This window comes from Oratosquilla oratoria, chromosome 1, assembly GCF_046742065.1.
Source record: "Oratosquilla oratoria isolate Oo_2021 chromosome 1, ASM4674206v1, whole genome shotgun sequence".
In the NCBI taxonomy this organism is placed as follows: Eukaryota; Metazoa; Arthropoda; class Malacostraca; order Stomatopoda; family Squillidae; genus Oratosquilla; species Oratosquilla oratoria.
Genome location: NC_134777.1, coordinates 64,065,478 through 64,092,947, shown reverse-complemented (window position 1 = coordinate 64,092,947; position 27,470 = coordinate 64,065,478). Strand labels below are relative to the sequence as shown.

The following is a 27,470-nucleotide window of genomic DNA, read 5'->3' as shown; positions in this document are numbered from 1 at the left end:
GAGAGAAAAAAAATTGACACAGCCCGAGGGGATTTCTCCCCGTCTTCTCCTTTTCTGCGTGAGGGGATGGAGAGGGGGGGTCGCTGAATTTATGAAGCAGCCTTGCTGTGGATGTGCTGTGTCTTGCAACACTGCTTCTGACCCAGGGCAGTGGACAAGGTGCAGGGATGACCCGTCATCCAGGAGAGGCCAAGGTAAGAGGGAGGGAGGGGAGGGGAATATGTAGGGAATGGGTGGGAGTGGTTTCTATGCCTTTTTCTTTTTGGCTATCCCCTGTGTAAGGGGGAAAAATCCTTTGGTATATATATATATATATATAAATAAAATAAACCAAGGATCCAAAAAAGCTGATCCTTTCTTGTATACAATTAAATCAATACAATTAGGTAAATACTGTACATATACATACAGTATAAACAAATACACATAGCTATTTTCACAAACAAGGACCAATGATGGGTTTATGCATGTGGTAGTTGCAAGATGTTGCCCATTTTCAGTATCTGTCAAGAGGTGCAGCCTTGAGGGGCTGGCATTTGGTCTTTGGACTGGGCTCAAGCTCTCAATAAACTGCGACTATTTTCTCTATTTTTTCACACATAGGGGTCTAACAATTGATGACTGCTCCCCTCCTCCTACTACTACTTGCCAACGGCACAGAGGCAGTCCTACACAATGTGCATATTAGTTAAAAGTTTGTTCCCAGAGAGACTTGTGTAAGGACTATGGCCAGCTACACTGTCCCAGAGCACAACATCATGACACTAACCTACACAGATGACCTAACAACATTGTAATTGCTTAACAATGTAGCTACAAAACAACAGCCAAGAACACATAAGCCTATCTTAGTAAGCTGGAGCTGTGGTTATCAGCATTCCTTTCAGGTATCCACAGTGATATTGCAAAATCTGATTCTGTTGCAAAAAATCTGGGACTTCCATTTGACAACTGACTTTCATCCATCACTCATTAACAAGCTATATAAATCGTTAGTTCGTCCACATTTGGAATATGCTGTTTCCGTGTGGTCACCGAATCTCATTAAAGACATTGACAGACTGGAAAAAGTACAACGGCGAGCCACAAAACTGATTCCAAATATCAAAAATAAATCATACGAAAATCGACTTAAGCACATGAATCTGTTTTCCCTAAAAAAGCGTAGACTCAGAGGTGACTTGATACAGGTCTTTAAGATTTTAAAGGGAATTGACAACATCAAAAGTGACAAAATTTTCACATTGAATGAGAATCAGACAAGAAACAATGGTCTCAAACTGTCCGGAAATAGATTCAATTTGGAAGTAGGTAGAAACAACTTTGCCAACCGTGTAGTTAATGAATGGAATAAACTTCCTGCACAGGTAGTGCAATGTAGTTCAGTTCGAAGCTTTAAGAATCATTTAGATAAATACCTAAGTAAGATGCTGTAATGATTATAATTTATCTTATATTATTTGTTTTTGTTTTGTTAACATTTGTCTGTCTGAATTTTCATTTATTATTAGTTATATGTCAATTTATCATCATTTACTATTTACCTGTTTGTTTGTTATTCAACTATACCTATGCATTTATTTATGTATTTTATTTGTTATTTACATTATTATAGTTTTTATTTATTATTAATATGATTTTTTTTTTTTTTGCATCCGACCTAGATATGGATCAAAAGGTCTCCTGTCGGCATGCTCCGCCTTTGTAATCCTTTGTAAATCCCATATGTCACGACTCACCTATGTCTCAGGCTAGTCGCAACACGAAAAAAAGTTAAGGCTGTGTGCAGTTTGGACGAATGGCAGAGTTTAGGCAGGATAATTAAACTCTTCATTAAAATCAAATATTATTACACTAACAAAAATAACACATAAAACATAAATGAACATAAAATAATAATAGCATATTACATATGGCAAGAATTATGATTATATTACTTACATATGGCAAGAAATATGATTATATTACTAAGTTGTTGAGGGCTTAAATTTGCAACACATATAACCAGGTGGGCAAAACAAAGTCTTGATTATAGTATTGACGAATCTTGATATCTGTTGTTGATGGTCACACCAACATTCTCAGGGGTGGGGGGTGAGGGGCTTAAATAGGTGGTTTAAGGTGAATGATAATTTCTGGTAGTGGTGGTTTGCGGTGGACAATAAATTCTGGTAGGGGGCAGATTCTGGTAGTCTCTTCTGGTAGGAGAAGCTTCTGGTAGTCAGGAACAAATAGATGGTTGATGATGTTCCTTAAACAAAAATTAACAGAGAGAGCACATCGCTCGTAGTCAAGCAGCAATCTGGAAGTGTCTGATACAATTCAGAAAATAAAGGATTTGAACTTTGTTTTGGAGACAGACTGTAGTTGTGGTCCAAAGGACTTGTTTTGCAGAGTTGTTGTAATTGACGGAATGTAGAATTCTACATAGATTCAGAGGGGCCTTGGGCTTCAGCTTCTTTTCTTGTCTTCTCTTTCTGATATATTTTGATGCTATCTCTCTGTATTCTCTTCTCTATTGACTGTCTCGGTTGTTCTCTGCATCACATTTTATACTTCATGAATGGGAGCCGACATTTCAAACATGGGAAAATGTATCCAAAGTAGGTAATTTGGAGATCCTCAGCCAATGGGAAAGCAGAGTGAGCTTTTCCCGCCAAATCAGGAAGGTTTCTTGCTTGGCGTTACCTGTGATCACACGAAAAGGGGCATGTTCCAACAGACTGGTATCATGCAATGCTTAAACATTTCAAATGTACACGTACAATCGTACATATACCATTAGGGAAACATAATACAAAATTGTAACATACATTCACACAAGGCATATCTTAAAATTAAAGACAGGAGACTTTATTTATACAAGGGTGTGACACAGCACAACCACAGGATTCTATTCACATTAGGGATGTGACACCACACATAAAGGACCTCACAATGAATGCAAATAAGAAAATGAATATACTCAGAGCTGTTGCTCACTGTTCAATAATGAAGAAACTCTAATTATATATTAATAACTAATAAAAACAACACTTAACTATGTATCCACATTATACATACATACATACATATACCAAGGCTTCTTTCCCCCTTACCAGGGGGGTAGCCAAAAAGGACAAGGCACAAAAACATTCCCACCCATTTCATCCCCGAAAACACTCCACACCCCTCCACCCTCCCTCCCATCTTAGCACCTCCTAGATGACGGGTCATCCCTGCACCCTGTCCACTGCCCTGGGTCAGAAGCAGTGTCGCAGGACACAGCACATCCACAGCAAGGCCGCTTCATTAAATCGGCGACACCCCCTCTCCGTCCCCCCATATAAAGGAGAGGACGGGGAGAAATCCCTTCGGGCTGCGTCAAAAATTTTTGCTCACACACACTACCTCACCCCCATTCCCCCGTCCAATCCACCTCATGCATCACAACATTTTCCATATACAACCATTCTCCATTCACCCCTGTCTTCTGTCCTCTCCCGTCCTTCCTCAACCGACATTTCCCTCTTCCCCAAAGCCCCCTTCACCCCATCCATCCATCTCATCCTAGGACGTCCCCTCATGTTCACTCCCTCCACATCTGCCTTCCATACCTCCTTTACTAGTCTTTCTTCACTCATTCTTTCCATGTGTCCAAACCATCCTAATACTCTTTCATCCACCCTATCTCCAAGCTCCCTTTCCACCCCTGTGGAGTAGAACGGGTATCCACATTATGGTTAAAAAAATATACAAAACAAAGCCTTGAGAATAGTACAAGGTACACCTAATCACCAATAGAACACCTGCATTCAGAAATTAAAATTTCCCCTAATACAAAGGAAAAAAATAACACAAATAATTAATAAAATAAAATAATAACAATAATAATTATCAAAATACAATAATATAAAATAAACAATTCAATAAAAAAAATCAATAGCATTCTTTTCAAACATACACAATAACTCACTCCACATTATATCCTTACAGATGTAGACATGCACACAAAAATCAAACAAACACTCCTGAACTGAACATCAAAGTTCATAATCCACTAAATCCCCCTAAAATTGACCCCACAGAAAAATAATTTACAGAACAGGCAAGAGTAATGCCAGCTATGTCCAGGTCAACTTTTCTCACTGATAAAATACCAACAAAGGACTGGCCTCATAAGAAACACCCAATGCCCAAGATCAACCACTACACAGAAGACACACAACACCCATTGCTGCATTGTCCTTCACCCACTTCCTACAGACAATGATATAGGTTCTCTTCAGTGAAGAACTTATGGGCCAAGCTGGTGGCAACAGCTGGTTATCTGGAAGCCAAAATCTTAATCAATCCACTGTCCCATATCACTCTTGCAAGAGACACACAGCTTCCAGGAAACCAGTAACAGCCACCAGATCATAAATCACTCAAAGAAAAAATGAGATTCTTTTCAAGTTATGTAAGGGTTACATTCCTCAACAGATCATATATCTCAAAGCCTCATATTTCAAACAGGTTTTTCCCACATGAAACAATGGTTAATGGGGAGGGGTGAGTTACATTCCTGGACTCAGGAAAAGGTCCATTTGTTTTAGGGGTGATGATACTCTATAATGATTATTCATGCACAGGTAAGTTCAACCAAGTATATAAACACACATTGCTTACTTTATTTACAGTACTTGCTGGCTGAGCAGGTTAGAACATCACTACTTGCGATGAAGGGCAGAGTGGAGGAAGATTGAGTCTGCTCAGCAGCAAGGGAGTTCGTAGTAAGGACACACTACATTAAACTCCCTCCTTCAAAAACTCCTCTGTAATGAGGTATCATTCTAGCCCTTTCTGAGTGGGGGAGTTTATGACTTTATACTGAATAACTTACACTACATATACAATATATACTTGTATGAGATATGTTCAATAAGTAATGAGAAAATTTCAGGAGAGGCATTATATATCATTTGATCAAAAAGCTACTTAATTGTGAAGTACACATACATGTTGTCTATAAAATGACTAATTGGCACCTATGTTTTTAGGTTTGAGTGCAGAGGTGTATGTTGTAGAAACAATTTGATCCATTTTGCCAGTCAGTCAACACTTGACCAGATGCAGCAACATTAGGCTGTCAAATTTTATGTTAAATTTAAGAAAAGCAAACATGAAGCTTATGGAATGTCTGAGGAGGCCTATGAGGATGAACTAATGAGTAAAACAAGTTTCTATAGGTAGTTTAAAAGATGATAAACCCAGATCTTGAACACTGAACAGTGTACTATATGTAAGGAGGAAAGTGCAAAGGTAAGTGATGCAAGACCATTGAATAACTGTGAGGATGTTATCTGAATCTGTTGGTATTAATATTGGCACTGTGGATACAGTTCTGACCAAAGACCTGAAGCTCCACAAAGTCCTTTCCAAGTTTGTGCCAAAGATTCTCTCCGACAACCAGAGGCAGTTTCATGTGGAATGTTGCACTGACACCCCTGATATGATAGCAGCTGATTCAGGTTTCCTGAATAAAGTAGTGACTTGTGACAAGAGTTGGGTGTTCACCTACAACCCTAAGGGCAAACATCAGAGTGTCCAGTGGAAGCACATGTCATCCCCAGACCCAAGAAGGCAAATATGAGCAGGTTGTAAGAGAAGGCCATGGTCATTCTTTTCTTGGACTCTAAGGGGCTCATTCATGTTGAATGGGTTCCTGCGGGTCAAAGTGTCAATAAAGAGTATTACCTTAAAGTTCTGCAAAGGTTCAGGGAGAAGATGAGGAAGAAGAGGCTGCAGCATTGGTGGAGTGGTGAGTGGTGGTTCCACTAAGGCAATGCCCCTTGCCACAGGTCAATGCTAGTGACCATGTGAATGGTCAATAGGGGAATGAAAGTGTTACAACACCCACCCTACAGCCCTGTTCCCATGCATGAAAGACATGCTCAGGGAAGTCAGATTCCAGCCAACATAGGAGCTGAAAGAGGTATTGAATGAACTATGTTCCATGGTATAGGCAGTATGTTGTTGTTGATGTATTGAGTGTGCTGCATATGTTTCTGCACCATTACTGCTCTCCCTCACTCATGCTCTGACCACCATAGTGTTCACATCTTGTGTGTATACTGTGATATCTACTCTGCCTCTCTTTTGTGATGGTCCCCAAGAAGGCAGGTAGGTCACTTGGTGCAGCCTCTAAGCACCGGAGGAAGGGGAGAGATGAGAGATGATAGGTCAAATGTATTCACCCACCATCCTAAATAAGCCCCACTTGTGCTACCACCACTGAATCTTTTTAATATTTATGTTCTAATAGTGTTTTAATATCTATTTTAATAAATAGTGTTTTGAAGGATGTACATAGGAAGTCTTCTTCAGTTATACACTCAGTATATGTAAACAGGGGGTCGAGATGTGTTTAAAAGGGAATTGGAAATTATTCACAGTTTTTACCATTCACGGGGGCCTCTGTCCCTTAAACCTTGCAAATGTTAAGGGTTGACTACACTGGGCTACCTGTTTATTATACATTAACACTCACAAACTCCAGTGAGAGGCACACGTCTTTGACCTGTATCAAACATAGCTACACAAAATACGGTACAATGAGTTTCTTAATGAATTGAAAGTGCATCTCAATAGAACAGGATGCACAAAATAACATTGTACTAGTTGAAATGGAAGAATCAGAAGTTAAATCAAGAAAACTGCATGAGAGTAGTAATGATATGGTAAATCCTGATGAAGAAACAGACCAGAAATCACTAACACCTGCCGACACTAACAAGGACCAATCACCAAATACCAAAACAAGCCAGCAAAACCCCCCCAAGTTAGTCAGTCAACCAAAACTAAGCCCTTGACAGAACTAATCAGCAACAAAGGCAAAATCAATGATGAAAATGTTAACAATGGCAACCAAGCAAGACACTGGAGATGCCTTTACTACCATCCTAAGCTATGGAGAAATTCTGTAAGAGACTGACCTTGCACACTTGAGAGGTACTCACAGAAAACCTCTACCTACTCAAAACATAAAGAAAGAAAAGAAAAGAAAAACCTACCAAGGAAAATCCAAAACAAGTTGGCCAAACATCCAAAGAAGCTCATAAAGACTTAATTCAAGACTTATGAATGTTTGATAGTGGTATAACTATGAAACATGCTGGTCTCACATTTGCTTGTTTACTTGTAGGTTTGAAACCTGCAATTCTCTCCAAATCCCAGCAGTAACAGTTACCTGCCCCTGCAGTCCAAGCACATAGGGCAAAGGTGATGGTTTTGGCTGTGGCCACTCCCCCTACTCATCACCTTCCACCACCAAGAGTTACAGATAGAATTAGCAGAAAAGATATCCACAATTCATAGAAATCAAGAATCAGATCAGTATAATGTAAAGTTAAAGAAATGTAAAAAGGAGTTGGCAGTTCCTCTCTCTCTCTCTCTCTCTCTATATATATATATATATATATATATATATGAAGTTGCTGAAAGAAGTCAAAGTCCCAGAATCCTTAAAGTATAGCCTTACCTCATTATACACAAAAACGGCAGCAAGGTTACAGAATTGGGGCAGAAAAAGTAAAAAAAGCAGACTCGGAAAAAGATCTTGGAGTGATGATTGGAAAGGACATGAAACCAGATAAGCATATAAATAAAATATTCGGAGAAACCTACAATTTATTGAGGTCAATCAAAGTGGCATTTGCTTATTTGGATGAAGAAATGATAAAGAAAATACTAACTACACTAATAAGACCAAAACTTGAGTACGCAGCATCACTTTGGACACCCAGTACCAAAAAGAATATTATGAAACTAGAAAGAATACAAAGAGTGACAACCAAACTAGCACTGACTCTTGCCAAACTAACATATGTGCAAAGACTGTCCAAATTGAATCTACCAACTTTGGAACAAAGAAAAGAAAGAGGAGATTTGCTGACTATAGAATAATGAAAGGAATGGAACTTTTAGACAGGAACAACTTGTTAGTGTGGGACAATGGTAAAACGAGAGGACACAGAAAAAACTGAAAAAGGAGTTATAGAAAAAAATTGAAAAGGAACAGTTTCCCACACAGAGCAATAAATACATGGAACAAACTAGACGACAAAACAGTATGTGCAAACACTATACAAGATTTTAAGATAAAACTTGATGCGGAGAGATACAAAGATGGGTCACCACGAGCATAGCTCCCCTCCCATATATTACAACTAGGTAAAAGGGTAATATGGGCAATTACCAGCCTATGATACCAATGTACTTTATTATGAATGTTTTTGAAAAATCTCAAACCAGCTAGTGGACTATTTTAATCACCATGGCCAATCAACAATGACCACCATAGATTAAAAAAGGATATCCATGATTATCACAGTACTTGCACATTAACAATTTATGTTTGATAGCCTAGAAAAGGAGAGCAATGTGGACATAGACTACCTGGATTTTGCAAAGTCATTTGACAGGGTTCATGATGTATTATTGCACATATTTTTAGTCATGTGAATAAAATGAAACATGGGAAAGCAGGGTCACAGCTTTCTTCTTGGGTGCATCCAGCAGGTGGTAGCAAATAGAATCCTATCTGAGTTATTTTCAGTGACATATGGAGTCCCACAGGGATCCATCTTAGGACCCTTCCTGTTTCTCACTCTCACCAGTGACATAGATACAGATTGATGTAAGCGGAATAGGAAACACAGGAGTCTTAGTCTTGAGTTTATTCCTGACTAGTTTCGCAGGTATGCTTTTTCAAATTCCTTTGAAAAAGCATACCTGCGAAGCATACCTGCGAAACTAGTCAGGAATAAACTCAAGACTAAGACTCCTGTGTTTCCTATTCCGCTTACATCAACCTGTCAGAATGTCTCAACATAGATACAGATGTCAAAGACTTTATCATTTCATCCTTTGCTGATGACACCAGAGTAGCCAGTAAAGTGAAGCAACAAGAATATGCTAAACTGCTACAAAATGTCCTTGATACAATATACTTGCAGATTGCCAAGAACAACATGCTTTTCATTGAAACCAAGTTTGAGATTCCACAATGTAGCAGTGATCTCATCATCAAAGAGTCAAATAATATACAAGCTACAGCATAACCCAAGGTCCTAAATCTGTCAAAAACTGCCTCCATGATCTGGGGGTGAAAGTAAGCAGCAATGACACATTCAATCTGCATACACACAGCATTGCTAAATTCTGCAAGAAGGCAGTCTGGCTAGTTTCTAAGAACCTTCAGCACCAAAGATATAGAATGGCTCGTGACTATGGATAAGCCTCATGCCAAAACTACAATACCGCTGCCAGTTGTGGAACCCAATAACTATTGGTTCAGCTGAAGAGAAGTTACACCAGTAATATCACATCACTGACCAGTAAAAAATACTGGAAACACCTGAGTACCTGAAAAAAAATTCTGGATGGTCAAGCCTAACATGGGCATCACATTGAGTCCTAACAGGACAAGAGGAAAATGTTATAATGAAGGCCAAAGAGCAACTCTCAAAGCCTAAAAATACTCAGAACTAAGTTTCAGCTGGACAGGGCCACAAATTTTCAACAGCCTTCATGTGATGTCACCTTGTAATGTAGAAGTTATCAAATATCATCTAGATAACTTCCTGCAAAAGATGAAAGACACATCTCACATCATCATACTGTACTTAACCATACTACAACAAAGTGGACCATCTCATCCCCATGTATATAAGGCAGAATGGAGGATATAGGTAGTTCCTTGATAGATTTTCTCAGGGATAGTTACTTATTTCAGTTGGTGTTGTTTACCTAAAATACCTGATTTCAGTAAAGTTCAGTTCATAGGACTACATCAGGAGTTTCAGCTTACAGGCTGGGAAGGAAAATTAAGCAAAAGTCCTGTAGATCAGATGTGGGAAACATTTACATATATGTTTACTATGATGATTTGTTCTTACATCCCATTTAAGGAGAGACACCCCCCCTAAATCAGGCTCACCCAAAATGGATTGACAATGAAACTGTAAAAAGTATTGCTAGAAAGAGATAGGTTTAAAAGGAATACAAGTGTTCTGGTGCACCTAACAATTACACCGTGAAAAAAAAAAAAAATCCTTATTTCTGGCAACTAACCATTATTTTCTGATTCAGTATGGTTTAAATTGTTGGAAAATAACTGTCTGTGATTTTAAACTTTGGGTTTGTTGTCAGTAGATCCATTTTGTTGAAATGATATTATGTTTAACCCTATATAGACATCTGAGACAGATCTGTAAACTTTTCAAAATTTACTATATATTTACTAAAACAAGTACTTAAATGACAATATTGTCAAATCTGTAATGTTTGAAGGAATTTATTTCACAAATTGGCAACTTCTACTACAGAAAAACAGAGCTTTAATGAAAAATATAAGTCAGTGCATCAGTAGATGTGGAAGTGCATGGTCATGCAGTTCATTTTGTTTTTCACTTTATTTGATTAAAGGTAAGTGGAATATATTTTTTTTCTCAATATATGTTGTTAGAGTGATTTAGGTTATAAAAAGAATTATGTCCATTTAGGGTTAAATTGATCCATTTACTTTTTCAGACGTGTGACGAAGATAATGTTATGGCTGCTCGTGGCTGCAAATACCCAGCAGATTCCTTCTGCTATGTGTGCGGGGAATTCTTCGCAAAGAGGGCTAAAAAACACTACCTGGATAGTTGCACCTGTGCAAAGAAAGCCTACTATGCCTACTTCAGAATACCAGTCGGTGACCAAGACAAACGCTGGGCACCACATGTCATCTGTGACTACTGCCACCGCACTCTTGAAGGTTGGTTTGGAGGAGAGAAGAGGGCAATGCATTTTGCTATCCCCTGTGTCTGGTGTGAGTCTTCAGATCATCTCGTGGACTGTTATTTCTGTAAGGTGGACCCAACAAAACGAAGAAAGGGGAAGAATGTGCCTCCCATTGAGTACCCTGACATTCCATCATCTATTACACCTGTTCCCCATAACACAATGGACCTACCTGTGCCACAGCCTCCATTGAAAGATCAATCTTGTCCAGCAGAAGAAGCAAGTTATGATGGTTCTGAGGAGGAGCAAGGTGCATCATCTGATGTGTGCTGTCAATGCCGGGTGGCTGGTGAAAGGTGCCCCTACTACCCCAAACAAGAGGACATCAATGACCCCATAAAAGAAATGGCCTTGACAAAGTCCAGCGCCGAACTGCTCATTTCCAGACTGAAGCAGCGGTGCTTACTGGATGACAGCGTTCAAATTACTTCCCAGAGGAAGTGGCATCACAGCTTTTCAGTGTTCTTCACTCTTAGAGATGGGTTGTGCTACTGCCATGACATCAGAGGACTCTTCAATGCTGTAGGCATTCTCTACAATACTTCTGACTGGCGGCTCTTCATCGACAGTTCATCTAAAAGCCTGAAGGCTGTTTTACTGCACAACACAAATCAGTGGCCCTCGATTCCTCTGGCTCATTCAGTGCACATATGAGAAGACTACCAGAATGTCAAAATCCTGCTGAGTGCACTGAAGTATGAACAATTCAGCTGGGAGGTTATTGGTGATTTCATGATGGTGGCCTTCTTGATGGGGTTTCAGGGAGGCTTCAACAAGTTCCCTTGCTATCCATGCCTCTGGGATAGCTGAAATACAGCCCTTCACTATGAGAAGAGGAAGTGGCTCCTCAGGACTGGCTATGAGGTTGGGGCCCATAACATGAAACAAGAACCACTGGTGGAGCCAACGAAAATACTGATGCCACTCCTACATATCAATTTGGGCCTCATTAAGCAGTTTGTTAAACAGCTGGATCCAAAGTTGTCGGAGGCAAAGGTCAAGGCAGGCATATTTGTGTGCCCTCAGGTGAAGCAACTTATTGACTCCGACAGCTTTCCTGAGAAGCTGTCTGATGTTGAGTGGGCCGCTTGGACAAGCTTTGTTTCTGTAGTCAAAGATTTCCTCAGAAACCATAAGGCAGAGAACTACAGGGAAATTGTTGATGAATTTGTGGACACATACCAGAGCATGGGTTGCCAGATTTCGCTGAAACTGCACATACTACACGCCCACCTTGATGAGTTCAAAGAAAACATGGGAGACTACTCAGAAGAACAAGGTGAAAGATTTCACCAGGATGTCAGCTCTTTCAAGGAGTGCTATAAGGGACAGTACAGTGAAAGTTTGATGGAGGACTACATCTGGAACCTTTTGCACAAAAGTGAACTGAAATACAATTGCCAATCTCGTATACAAACTTCTTTTTGATTAAACTATAACACTAAAAATTTTGTATAAATTCTGTATCAATTCTCCAGAGCAATACTCTTCATCAATGCTCTGCATCACTACACTGTATTGCTGTCTGTGTATTAACATATTATAATGCATAATTATACCCTACTCATTTCCTTTTTATTTTCATTTCTAAAAATGGGGCCTGGAGAACTTCCTTTTTTATCACTGATTTATCATATTAATTGTGTTTGGGGAAGAGGGGAATGTCTGTTGAGGAAGGACAGGAGAGGACAGAAGACGGGTGAATGGAGAATGGTTGTATATGGATGATGTTGTGATTGCATGAGGTGGAATGGGCGGGGGGATGGGGGGTGAGGTAGTATGTGTGAGCAAAATTTGACGCAGCCCGAAGGGATTTCTCCCCGTCCTCTCCTTTTATGCAATGGGGGGATGGGGAGGGGGGGTCGCCGATTTAATGAAGCGGCCTTGCTGTGGATGTGCTGTGTCTTGCGACACTGCTTCTGACCCAGGGCAGTGGACAAGGTGCAGGGATGACCCGTCATGCAGGAGGTGCTCAGATAAGAGGGAGGGTGGAGGGGTGTGGAGTGTATTCAAGGATGGAATGGGTGGAAATGATTTTATGCTTTTCCCTTTTTGGCTACCTCCCTTGTAAGGGGGAAAAAGCCTTGGTATATGTATGTAATTGTGTTAACATCAATTAAAATTATACTTAACAGGAATCATTTGATTTCAAAGCAGATACTGTGAAAAACCCTTAAATTAATAAGCAAAAGTGGCCAAAAAATCAATAAATCGATCTTATGAACTCAGAACTGAAGTCTGAGCTTGGTGACTGTTCATTTTTACTTATTTAAGCCATAGGGAATTTGAAAATATTAGTTTTAATTCATGGACAAATTTTGTGTTACATGGTGTTATCAAAGTTACGAGATAATACAGATGAGTTTAAAAAAGACAATCAAAAAAGAAAGCAATAATATGAAATGAATATTGCAGACAAATCCAAAGAATTCTATAGTTACATTAGAGATAAAATGAAGGGATGTGTGATATCTTAAACAATTATTTTATCTCAGTATTCGTAAACAAAGCACCTCAAAGTGGATTGTGATAAGACTAGAGGAAACTTACTACTGTAAATATAACAAAAGAAAAGATTAAAATATGCATAGAAAAATCTAAGGTTAATAAAATGCCAAGGCCTGATGGTTGGCATCCAAGAATCTTGAATGAGATGAAAAGCAAGATTGTTGTTCTATTAGAAATTATTTTCAAAGAATTAATCATATCCAAAGATGTCCAAAGAGAATGGAAGTTAGTTAACATTACTCCCATATTCAAAAAAGGGGTGACAAAAAGAAGCCTATGAACTACAGGCCTATAAGCTTAACCACAATTGTAGGAAAAATTATGGAAACTATCATTAGAGATGTTATTGAACACCATTTAAAAAGTAACTATTCAATAAATGATAGCCAGCATGGATTCAGATGGAAACATTCTTGCATGATTAACCTACTCAAATTCTACAACACAGTCATCTCAAATTATGATAAAAGAAACAATATAGATTTAATATATTTGGACTTTGAGAACGCTTTTGATACTGTCCCGCATGAAAGACTACTTGGTAAATTAGCTTCACACAGAATAAGTGATAGCCTATTAAGCTGGACTAGTAATTGGTTAAACGATTGTACAAGTTGTTCTAAATGGCAAAACTTCTAGATGGAAAAATGTTATAAGTTAAGTTCCTCAGGGTTCCATTCTTGAGCCAGTTCTATTACTATCATAGCATATATAAATGATATAGACCACAGACTGAAGTCTATTGTCTCCAAATTTGCTGATGATACAAAACTGTGCAGAATGGCATATGATCACTTAAATCCAATAGATATTCAAGAACATTTAGATAAACTACAGCAATGGTCTGAAAAGTGGCCAATGAAATTTACATACATATACCAAAGGCTTTTTTCCCCCTTATAAGGGAGGTAGCCAGAATGCATGGTTATGCACAAAGTCAATTACAAGTTATTTGGAAATTCGTTCACAAAAGTGGACAGTGAAAAGGGTCTTGGCATAATCATTAGTAATGATCTCAAATCATCTAAGCAGTGTATTTCAGCCTAAAAGAAATCAAATAAGATTCTAGGACTGATTGCATGATCTTTTGATTTTAAAAGTCCATTTGTCATTATCAAAATATATAAATTGTTAGTTCATCTACATTTGGAATATGGTCATCAAATCTCATTAAAGATAGTGACAGATTGGAAAAAGTACAACAGCAAGCCACAAAACCAATTCCAAATATCAGAAATGAATCATACAAAAACTGAATGAAATATATGAATCTATTTTCCCTTAAAAAAAAAAAAAAAAAAAAAAAAAAAAAACAGGTCTTTAAGATTCTGCAGGGAAATGACAACATCAAAAGTGATATCTTAATACTGAATACAAATCAGACAAGAAATAATGGTTTTAATCTGTCAAAAAGTAGATTTAATTTAGTTCTGGGTTGAAACAGCTTCACCAACCATGTAGTGAATGAATGGAATAAACTTTCTGTAGATGCAGTGCAATGTAGAGCATTTTGAAATTTTAAGATTCATTTTGATAAACACCTCAGAAATATGATGTAATGCCTGCCATTTATTTCATTCTATTTATCTATTATTATTATTATCTATTATCATTTATTATTATTCATGTTAATTTTTTACTATTCATTTATTTATTATAAATTATTATCATTCATCTATTTATCATTTATTTGTTTATCATTATCTAATTCTTTTATATTCTTTTTTGCATCTGACCTAATTATGGACCAAAATGTCTGTCAGCATGTTCCTTCTTTGTACTCCTTTGTTTCTGAAGCTGAGGACAACAGTACAAAACCATTACAAGAGATCACAAGAAAGTCAACTAAACTTCCCTATGTACTATCAATAATAATATTTTTTACAGTTCTTGTATTTACTTAATGTAATCATCAGAAGCCATTCATTCTTTACTGAGAGACATCTCCACTTCCAACTCCCCAATGGTGCCCTGCTAGGCCGATGTGCAGTCTTAAGTAAAAAATGACTGGTTTCTAAAAGAAATCACCTCATGAATTAACAATACATTCATACAAATGAAAAAATATTTCATCAATGAAATAATATCTGGCAACATTGGCATAAACTGGAAAGGCATATACAGTTTGATATCCATCATTTGATGATTTTTTTTTAATATTATAATAATACACTTTTTACCCTGCACAATTTAATAGTGACTGACTGGCCTATACAAGCCCAGTACTCCTAGAAGCTTGCTGGCCAGCTCAGTCTATTGCCATCGTGGTCCATCGCCAACTTGGCCCATCCATACCAACTCAATCCATCCATACCAACTCAGCCTATACAGAGATGCCAAGATGAGATGAAAAGGTTGTGGGAATAATTTTTTCACCATCTATTAACATCAATTTCCGCAAGAAACATTCCTACGAAAAGTTGTTGGATTTGTCACAATATAGATGCAAAAAATATACAAATTGCTCTGCAAGCAGGTGAGACAAAACTTCACAAAAACCATCACGATTAATATCATCATGATGAAAGTCTGAGGCAAGTTCAGTTAAACTTAATTGAATATCACTCATTTGAAGAAAAGTTTTAAATAATGTTAGCATGACGAAACTCTGAGGTGAAAACATGAAGACAAACAAATGGAGTTAGTCATGGCAGGCTGCAATGGTGGGATAACTTGGTAGAGCAGATGGGCTGAGTTGGTCAAGTATGGGCTGAGTTAGCGATGGGCCAAATTGACCCTACACGTCCTATAGAATATACTGATCATGTATGGCAACATGATTTGTTCTCCCATGCTAAACTTAGGAAAATTATCAAAATCTATCTTATCAATAAAAGATTACTTAATCTAGTTGGAATATACAAGGGCATTTTAGGCATTCATTGTACCACATTTAGAATGGGAAGGCAGGGCAATAAAATATAATTCCAACTGGAGCCAGTAAGTAATAGTGGTGCAACCAATCCAACTATAATTACTGCTTGCAGTTATAAGTTTATCTATGTATGATTCTCTACTATAATTTCAATAATCTAACTAAAAGATGCAAAACAAACAAATGCATTTTCATCTACTAGTAGTACTGCTATTACACAAAGGACACATTGGTGAATCAACGGTAAAATTCCAGAACCACATAAGTATAGATATCAAACACAAACTTAAGCTGTCCATTAGCTCTTGCCTTATATAGCCTAACCAGAATATCTAAGGAGTATTCTCAACGATTTTCAAGTGCATACTACTATGGGGCTTCGGCATAGTGATGAACAATATAGGTTGAATGAGCAAAGAAGTAATTTGGTAATGGGTTTTCGAGCGTTTGAAAGATGTGCGCCAAGACTTTTTAATGAGCTACCACTAAATGTCAAAATGAGTAGAAACTGTGCCATTTTCAAGAAAAAATTGAAGACACATTTGTTCACCGAGTGTTATGACATGGATGATTTGTGTATTAGAAGTGACTATAGTGTTTGATAACATCAATGGAGGCCCTGCAGAGCACCGATGCTGGTGGAGCGGGGCCTAGAACTCCCAAATAACAAGTAACAAGTAACCTAATTTAACCTATTATAACCACTCCATAGAAAAAATATCTTTCAAATGCAAACATAAAAAAATGAGAAATTGTGTGACACTGGAATTGAACTGAAATAGCACTAGTCTAATGCATCTTAATCTATGAAAGCTATTAGTCTTTGATTAGTCATAGCGTATGTGCATATATCTAAGGAGATGGCGCATAAGGCCAATGCAGTACTCCATAACTTTGGGATATCAAAAGTCACTTCTATAAGGTATCTATCATTGTGTATATGAATATACTAACTTTTCTAGACAGGCGGTCTCATATCCTCATATCTTGTGTACACTAAAAGCACTCGCAGGTGAACGGACAATACCCCAATGCACAAAACCCCAAGTAGTGAAAAACGTCATATCCGGACAACATCACAGTCACACCAGTGGCAATCTGCAGGCGGAGTTATTTTAGGTTAGGATATGCCCCTCACCCCACCCCACCCAAATTTTCCAATTGGGGTTTTGGCTGCTATGCAGATTGATTGAGTTGGGGTTGTCCGTTGGGCTTATGTCATGTGTTCCTATTTTTTATGAGTACACGTCATTCCTATGTACGAACCTTTATCTTATTTTTTTACTTCTCAACTCTGGCTTATAAAACTACTAACCTAAATTCCTTTTATTTGAAGTGTGCCCCATACAGGTTACAGCAAGTAAAGTTGTTTTGTTTACATATGATATTCGGACGGTCTGTGGAGGGATCATATTTTAATTAAGACTTAATTCAATTATATATTACACAAACTGATTGCCGTTTTAAGTTCAAGCAACAAGTGCGTAATTCAAAGCTATCTACGGATAAATCTAAGGATAAAGTGTTACATAAAAAACCCGATTATATTAAAGCTACTGTAGTTACTGGTTTCGGACAAGTTGAAACTATCTATAGCAAAGATTATACACTTGTCCTCTGGAACTAATAAATATTGCAAAGTATCAACTTAAAGCATTAAAAATAGAGGTATAGTGCTAGTAATCTGTTACCAAGACAAAATTAACGGAGTTTCATAATAAGAACAGGTTCCATAAGGCACGGCCTTGTAAAATAATAAATTATTGAACTTGTTCAATTAATTTTTCTTTTCTGGTTTACTGTGTTTTATTCCTCAATATTAATTAATTGCCTCATTTTTGTTGTGTATGCATATCCATCATTACGTCAACAACGGGTTTATGACAGATTATTGAAAGTAGTAATCGTTATTTACCAGTTGAAGACTAACCTGTAATATATATATTTAATTTTCTTTATATTTATATATATTATGACTCGTATATGGTAGCAATATAAAGAAATCGAGAGTTGTTAGCAGCAAATTATGCTCAGTCCAGTAGATGTCAGCACCTTGGTTAGGTCGTCTGCTTATGAGACGTATTTGCCCATCTACTAACAAAATTTAAGCCTTCATGTAAGCGTTATTTTCTTCATTGTGCAGTTCTAAGCAGTCAGAAAATTATGTGATCAAGTGACAGTGAACATGCAAGCGAGTGAAGTAGTGTTTCTGTGATAATCATGATAATATACATAATGAAAATGCGTGAGTCCATCTCGCCTCGCCCTTAGGTTTCAAGTTGCATGTCACGGGGTTGGGTGTCCAGCTACCGTATTGCTGCGGTTAAAGCCTAGATCCCCATACACTGCCTTGATAGGGGCAAGGTACATTTGCGACTACTGTTAGTGAAAATAAAATTTGTTTCGTGGAACATGAACAAGGAGTGCTACTCTTATAGCAAGTTACAGCCATTTGCTCTTTTGATAATTCTAATGTTGATTTTTTTTAATGTTTTTGAGCAGAAATATTAATCTAAAGTGGTAAACATTATTTTGAAACATGCATTGTAGGATGGTTGAAGAGCAGTGTTAGAAATCTTGAAATATTAAAGGTGATATACTCGCGTGTATATATATATATATATATATATATATATATATATATATATATATATATATATATATATATATATATATATATAATATATATATATAATTAAGATCATTGGTTGATTTCTTCATTAGCACAAAATAATGGCACCTTTCTATACTAGAACTCTTATTTATGTTAGCTTGCCCTTTGCATCACATCACACAAGAAACATTCCAAAATATGCCACAAGAAAACAAACTGAACACCTCATGGGAAATTATGATGAAAATACATTCACTAGCATTGTTGTCCCCATTATGATTATTGTAAGGTAAAATTCCAGAATCAGACAAATGTTCGATATTTTCTAACCTAAGTACCTAACTAACCCCAATTCCATAGAAAAAGTAGGTATTTGAAATGCAGAAAAGAAAGAAGTGAGAAATCTGTGATACTGGAATAATTCCTATTATAAACAATAGGTCCGGGCACAAAAAAAAATATCCCTTAAATCAGTGTTGCATATGAAATACAATTTCATTAGAAACAAAATACTTTCTAAATTTTTAAAATAGCTTGACAAATAAGGGAGATACATTTTTTTTTTTTATCCCGAATTTTTGGCTAGACTACCATAACAAAAGGTTAGAATTAAGGGTCGTAATTTGTAAAGATTTTGGTAAAGAAATACACAAACTCTAAACCACTGGTCCAATTTTATTGAAATTTGGAATACTTGGGCTTCATGGGTCAACAAATTACCTGAGCATGTCAAAAACAATGTGGAACATCTCCATCATACCAAATTTGCCTTTTCATGGCAACTATTAAAATGTCAATTTAGAGATGATCATCTATAAACTCCAAACCCCTGGCCCAGTTGACATGCAACTTGGCATGTGAAGGTTTTATGGGTCAACAAATCATCTGAGTATGTCAAAAACAATGCAGGACCTTCCTTTTATACTGTTCTTACTAACACCATGGCAATTATTGTCAATTTAGAGATAATCCTCCATAAAATCCAAATCCCTTGCCCAATTGACATGCAACTTGGCATATGAAGGTTTTCTGGGTCAACAAATCACCTGAGCATGTCAAAAACAATGCAGGAGCTTCCTGTTGTACTATTATTACTAACATCTATCATGTTGCCATAGAAACTCTTGTCAATGTAGAGATAATCATCCATAAAATCCAAATGCCTGGCCCAATTGACATGCAACTTGGTATGTGAAGGTTTCAGGAGTCAACAAATCATCTGAAAATGTCAAAAACAATGCAGGACCTTCCTTTTGTTCTATTCTTATTAACACCTATCATGTTGCCATGGCAACTACTATCAATTTAGAGATAATCTTCCATAAGATCCAAACCTCTGGCCCAATTGACATGCAACTTGTATGAAGATTTTCTGGGTCAACAAATCACCTGAGCATGTCATAAATAATGCAGGACCTTCCTTTTATACTATTCTTACCAACACCTTCCATGTTGCCATGGCAACTGTTATCAATTTAGAGATAATCATCCATAAAATCCTAATGCCTGGCCCAATTGACATGCAACTTGGCATGTGAAGGTTTTCTGGGTCAACAAATCACCTGAGCATATCAAAAAGAATGTAGGACCTTCCTTTTATACTATTCTTACTAACACCTATCATGTAACATGTTTCATCAATGTAATGTATGCACAATGTAATGTATACATAGCTAAAAGAACTCTATCACATTAAAAAATGCATATATAGGTGCCTTAGCCACCCTTAGATTGCCTCTAGGTACACTAACCAGTCAGCACTGCAACTATCCAAAGACCTAACTTAAATATACATTGATATTGGTGCATTATTTTGTACACCAATTTACTGATATAGAAAAAAAGAATAATGTATTTTTACTTTCAAATGAGTTATTTTGTTTAATCATGTTATCTATAATCATGATAATCTCAATAAACAGCCTTATTTCAACAGCTCATGTCTGTTACCATGAAACCCAGAAGAAGTCTTTTCTCTAGGCCTCTATCAGTCTTCAGACTTCTCATGGTCATGGACATAGAATACTGACCATATTATTAATAGTTATTTCATATATTTGCTATCATAGCTATAGCCAGCTATGTAATAGGCATAGCATAGCCTGTCCAACATCTTAAAATTCATACCATAACAATATAAGTATTATTTGTGAACAACATCCTCTACGACTATTACTAGACTATCTCTGACATGTGTAAACAAAAACAAACACAACCTGGACGTATCACATAATATGCTTACATGTAATGAAATGAAGCTCAACTGTAGAATAACCAACGATCTTAAGCGGCTCATTTCCGGGAGAAAATAGGTTAAAAAACAATATTCTTACATTAAAAAATTTTGTTCTTGGTGTCTTACCTTAATATTTTTACTCGGAAAACTATTTTGCTGAGTTTGATAACCAAATTTCCATTTAAATCAGTGAAAATTTGTATTAGAATTGGGCATACACTTGCAGAACAACAAGATAATCTGAATACCCTGTGCATGCGCTGAACGATGCAAGCATTTATACTGAGACATACTTATTTCAATGGGCCGCAAAAGATTGCGTTGTAAACAGTAAATGCTTGATGGTGGCGCCATGAGCGGATGCGCCCGTATCTGCAATATGCATATGATCAACATCACTTTCAGTATGGGGGTATTCTATAAATCCAAAGCAATATTTGGTAATATCCCTCCTGTCCTAACCTAACCCTAGTGATGGCCTCAGTTCTGTTAACTGATACTTTTTTCATAATTTGATGAGCACACTATTCACTCATCAACAACCTAATTCCATCCAATAGTATTTATGTATAAATCACAAGCCTGTCAATCCATTGTGCCAAGTCTCTTGCAGGAGACCCAAAGTTCCCAGGTAACTGACAATAGATTGATTAATATCAGTCTAGAAGAGAAATAGGGAGATTATGACTTCTATATTGCCCTTGCTTGTGTGTATTTTCCTAACCTCTTCAATATGAGCCAAATATTCACGCACACATTAGCTGCCTGATGTATGGTGATGCATCATAATACACACATCATAAAATATAAAGTTATAGCTGTTTTCATTCTCTTTCACTCAGAATGTTTGTAACCACTGAAAAAGTGATCAACCCTGTTTACAAAATAAGAGGGTCACTCAGCTACAACTACAAAATAAATATAATCAGGAAGCCGATGCTGGCATCCTCATGTACTCACTCGAACCTCATGACACCTACGTAGGTAGGCATCATTGTATTCAAGGGCTTAATTATATGTAGGAAAGGAGCAGCACATATTGGATCTTGTCTCCTACTCTACAATTTATCATACCTAACTTGAATTTCATGCTGAGCTCCAACTTGGTCTATAACCATAGTTTCTAATCATATTTCTGTGTGTGTGTGTGTAAAGTATATATATGTCAACCTCTCCTAAAATACTTTGCTTCAGAGTTGATATACACAACCTTCACCTGATACATTAAAGACCTCATTGAACACAAATAAGCTGAATATATAATAGTAGGAGGCACAGGCTTTGGACAGCAGAAAAAAAAAATCATCATTATGTTAATAGCTCATATAACTATACTTAATATGTTCTCCCTAGTACAGTAGACCACCAAATTCTATACTTCACTAAACTCATTAAGAAATTAACCAAGATGAGAAATCATTCTCAAGACAAGCAAGAATTGTACTGGCACACCACCTCATATTAAATAGGTACCAACACAGATTAACCTGGCAATATATGCCAATTACCTCAGATGCAACCACCTAATAAAGGATATGGAGCACTTTGTAGTACTCAGTTATACACTCTTCAGACATAAAACCTCGTTATTGAGTGACTTCACACACCAGGCAAAGCCTTAATTGAGGTGTGTTGCACCTGTCAGTTTGTGGCAAGATGGAAAAGTCACATTAAAAGATAAGGAAGAGGATCACAATTGGAATGGTAATCTAATCAATTTAGTACTTACATGTAAATATTCCAGTCGGGTCATCACAAGAACTATCAACCATTCTATCATATAGATAAACCATGAAGATTTAAGAGAGAGGATAGAGTAGTGATTCTAGATCTACTCTTTACAAAAATAGGAAATGTAATTACTTATTTATATTGTGTTAAATAGCTTGTCTTCCAATTACATAACTCAGTTCCTGTCAAGTCGGTGAAAATAATAGTAATAATGATTGTTGCCTGGAGTTTCACTGACTGAAAACCTTCAGCACCACATGAGTTTGTTTCTGGGATCTGAGTATAGATGTTTTTGTAAGGATGCATTGTATGATGATTCATCATGGTCTTGGATTATGTGTTGGACCTGTGATCAACAAGTATTACCCTCCTGTGCACACACACAAACATACACATAGTGTGTGCAAACACTATTCAAGATTTTAAGAAAAAACTTGATGCTGAAAGATACAAAGATGGGTCACCACAAGCATAGCTCCCTTCCCGTATAATACAACTAGGTAAATACACACATGCACACACACACACATGCACAATCATGCACCACAAACTTAATATGTTTTTACTCAAGACTAATAGACATAGTGGAAGAAAGGGATGGATGGGCTGATTGTGCTTTCCTAGACTTACGAAAAACTTTCGACAAGGTACCACAAAAAACAAAACAAAAAAAAACTGGAACATATAGGAGGGCTACATGGGAACCTTTTAAAATGGATGGAGGACTTCCTGATATGTAGAAAGATGAGATTAGTACTCAGAGAAAAATATTCAGTTTGGAAGGAGGTGATCAGTGGAGTTCCATAAGGATCTGTATTGGCTCCAATAATGTTTGCTATATATGTGAATGACATGGATGATGATGTGCAATGTTATATGAGCTTCTTTGCAGACGGTGCTAAAAAGTAAAAATAGAATATCAGGACAATATAAAATTGGAACTAAGGAGGTAAAGTGGGATCTGAAAAAGATTTAGGAGTAATTATCTCAAATGACTTGCCCTATGATAAATAAACAAAATTGTCAGAGAATCCTATAACTTGCTAAGATCAATAAAAATGTCATTTACATATTTGGACAAAGAAATTATTTAAAAAAATATTATTCGTACTGATAAGACCTAGACTAGAATATGCAGTTACATTGTGGTCACCCAGTACCAAAAAATAAAAGAAAATAATAAAGGAAATAGAAAGAATCCAGAGAGCAGCCACAAAAATGGCCCTGCACTTTCAAACTTGTCATATGAAGAGAGACTGGCTAAATTGGAGGCACAGACTCTGGAACAAAGAAGAGAGGCGACCTACTGACCATCTATAGAATCATGAAGGGCACAGAAATACTTGATAGAGAGGACTTGTTAAACTGGGACAAGAGAGATATAAGAGGACATGGAAAGAAACTCAAAAAACATATAGAAAAGATCTGAAGAAGAACAGTTTTCCACATAGATTGGTGGACACTTGGAACAAACTGTATGAAAAAATAGTGTGTGCAAAAACCACTCATGAATTTAAGAGCAAACTAGACACTGCGAGATACAAAGGCGGGACACCACGAGTGTAGCTCTCCTTCCCATAAAATACAACTAGGTAAATACACACACACACAGAATGCTGGATATATGGAATAACTTAGATGAAAAAACAGTGTGTGCAAATACTATTCACGATTTTAAGAATAAACTTGATGCTGAAAGATACAAAGATGGGTCACCACAAGCATAGCTCCCTTCCCTTATAATACAACTAGGTAAATACACACACACAGCGAACATTCTAAACTGGAAGAAACAATGAATGTGCTAAATGAGTTACTGAAAGAGGGTGGAAACATAGTAATCATGGGGCAATTTCAATGCAAAAGACATAATTTGGGAAGAAATGATAGTTAAAGGGGGAGATGAACTTTGGAGCAACATTCTACTGGATATGACCATCGAATACACTCTAATGCAATGGGTTAAGGAAAATACTAGATATAGAAACAACGAGGAACCATTGAAACTATACTTAATATTAACCTGATATTGTGAACAAAATGGTGTATAAAACACCAATTGGAAAGAGTGACCATATACTAATAGAGTTTGAATTAAAAGAACAGAACAATGTAGATAGGAATGATAAACATAGAGAAGGAAGATTTATGTACAACAAAACAGATTTTGTAAAACTAAGAAAAATTTTCCAAAACACAAATTGGGATAAATTCTCTAAAGAGGAAACAAAGATGGAAGACAAATGGAACATATTCAGAGAAAAGTACAAAGAAGGAATTAATATGTACCAAAAAAGAAACAAAAAGAGATATAAAATGTTGGTTCAACAAAAGGTGTAGTGAGAGAGCCAGGAGAAACAAAGCCTGAAAAAAATGGAAAAAAGATAGAAAAACATCTAAATGGTAAACATAAAACTTAGGGATGAATATGTGAATATATGCAGGAAAGGAAAAGAGAACATGAAAGGGATATCATTCACAAAAGTAAGGATCAACCTAAACTCTTTTACAGATATATAAATGACAAACTAAAGGATAAACAGGAAATAGTGAAACTGCATGAAGGAGATAAAGAATACATAGATGACACAGAGATGGTAGAAGTTATGATCAGACATTTCAGGTCTGTTTTTACAATTGAGAGCTCACAATCTTGGGAAGATGGACAACAAGAAAGATCACCCATGATGAAAGAAATAAAGATAAAAAAAAAAATAAGAGACCCAATAAAAAGCCTAGATGTCAGGAAATTGCATGGACCAGATGGAATTGCAAATTGAATATTGAAAGAGTGTATAGATGAACTGAAAGACAAACTATACAAGATAATTGACTTTTCACTCAAAGAGGGAAAGGTGCCGCAAGATTGGAAAGATGCAAACATAGTACCAATATATAAAGGAGGAAATAGGGAAGATCCTACAATCTTCAGACCAGTATCCCTCGCAAGCACAGTAGCAAAAATATGTGAAAAGGTCATCAGGGACAAATGGACCAGACACTTGGAAGATAACAAAATAATAAACCCCAAACAATTTGGCTTTAGAAGTGGAAGATCGTGCACCACAAACCTAATCTGCTTTTACTCGAGATTGAGATAATACAAGAAAGGGATGGATGGGCAAATTGTGTCTTCTTGGATTTGTAGAAAGCATTTGACAAAGTACCACACAAAAAATTAATAAGTAAATTTGAAAAAATAGGAATACAAGGCAAATTGTTGGAATGGGTGAAGGATTTCTTAACTGGGAGAAAAATGAGTGGCACTTAGAGACAAAAATTCAAAATGGGAAGACGTGAAAAGTGACATCCGACAAGGCTCTGTTTTGGCTCCTTTGATGTTTGCCATATTCATAAATGATGTGGATGAAGGAGTAAATTGTTACATGAACTTTTTTGCTGATGATGCCAAATTACTCAAGAGAGTAAGAACAGAAGAAGATTGCAGATCACTGCAAGATGACCTGGATAAAATATGGGAATGGAGTCGGAGATATGAGATGAACTTCAACATAAAAAAATGTAGCATAATGGAATTTGGAAAAAGTAAAAATAGAGTTTCGGGACAATATAAAATTGGAAACAAAGAAGTCAAAAAAGTAAACTCAGAGAGGGACCTAGGAGTAATCATCTCAAGTGACTTGACACCTGACAAACATGTAAATAAATTATTTGGAGAGACTTACAACTTATCAAGATCAATGAAAGTGGCCTTCGACTACATAGATGAGGAGATGGTTAAAAAAATAATTGTTACACTGATAAGACTGAAATTAGAATATGTTGTATCAATGGGCACCTGGCACAAAAAAGAACATGAGAAAATTAGAAAGAATCCAAAGAGCAGCGACAAAAATGGCACCCACACTGTCAAATCTGACATATGAATAAAGATTGGAGAAATTACTGTTGTCAACACTAGAACAGAGAAGAGAAAGAAGCGGTTTGTTGACCATTTTCAGAATTATGAAAGGGATGGAAGTTTTTGATAGAAACAATTTATTAAAGTGGGACAGAAGAGAAACAAAAGGACATGAAAAGAAACTAAAGAAGGACAGTTACAGAAGAGACCTGAAAAAAAATAGCTTCCCACATAGAGTGATCGATGTCTGGAACAAACTGAACAGAGAAGTAGTGAATGCCAGAACAATACACAATTTTAAGAACAAACTGGATGTGGAGAGATACGAAAATGGGTCACTACAAGCATAGCTCTTGTCCCATAAAATACAACTAGGTAAATACACACACACTATGGACACCCAGTACTAAAAAGAATATACAGAAATTAGAATTCAAAGATGGCACCAATGCTCTCCAACTTGACATACAAACAAAGATTGTCCAAATTGGAACTACCAACTCTGGAACAAATAAGAGAAAGAGATCTCTTGACTATTTATAGAATCATGAAAGGAATGGAAAACCTAGATAGGGATGATTTATTAAAGTGGGACAATAGAAAAACAAAGAGGACATGAAAAGAAACTCAAAAAGAATAATTATAGAAGAGATCTGAAAATAGCTTCCCACACAGAGTGGTGGATACCCGGAATGAATTAGATAAGGCAACAGTGTGTGCAAATACTATTAAAATTTAAGAACAAATTTTATGCTGAAAGATACAAAGATGGTTCTTGTATTATACAACTAGGTAAATACGCACACACGCCAGTGGAAGTGACAACGAAGTTTGG

General features: G+C 36.7%; 1 protein-coding gene across 5 annotated transcripts in view; it reads left to right on the top strand.

The window, feature by feature from the left end:
* The first annotated feature begins 18,191 nt into the window (after positions 1 to 18,191).
* The window catches only part of ca (RCC1 and BTB domain containing protein claret), a 90,969-nt gene continuing 81,690 nt past the window's right edge, over positions 18,192 to 27,470 (top strand). For all 5 annotated transcript variants that reach the window (XM_076199498.1, XM_076199407.1, XM_076199255.1 and 2 more), the window contains exon 1: positions 18,192 to 18,308. The gene's annotated coding sequence lies outside the window, so the exon portion shown is untranslated. The remainder of the gene's footprint in view (positions 18,309 to 27,470) is intronic.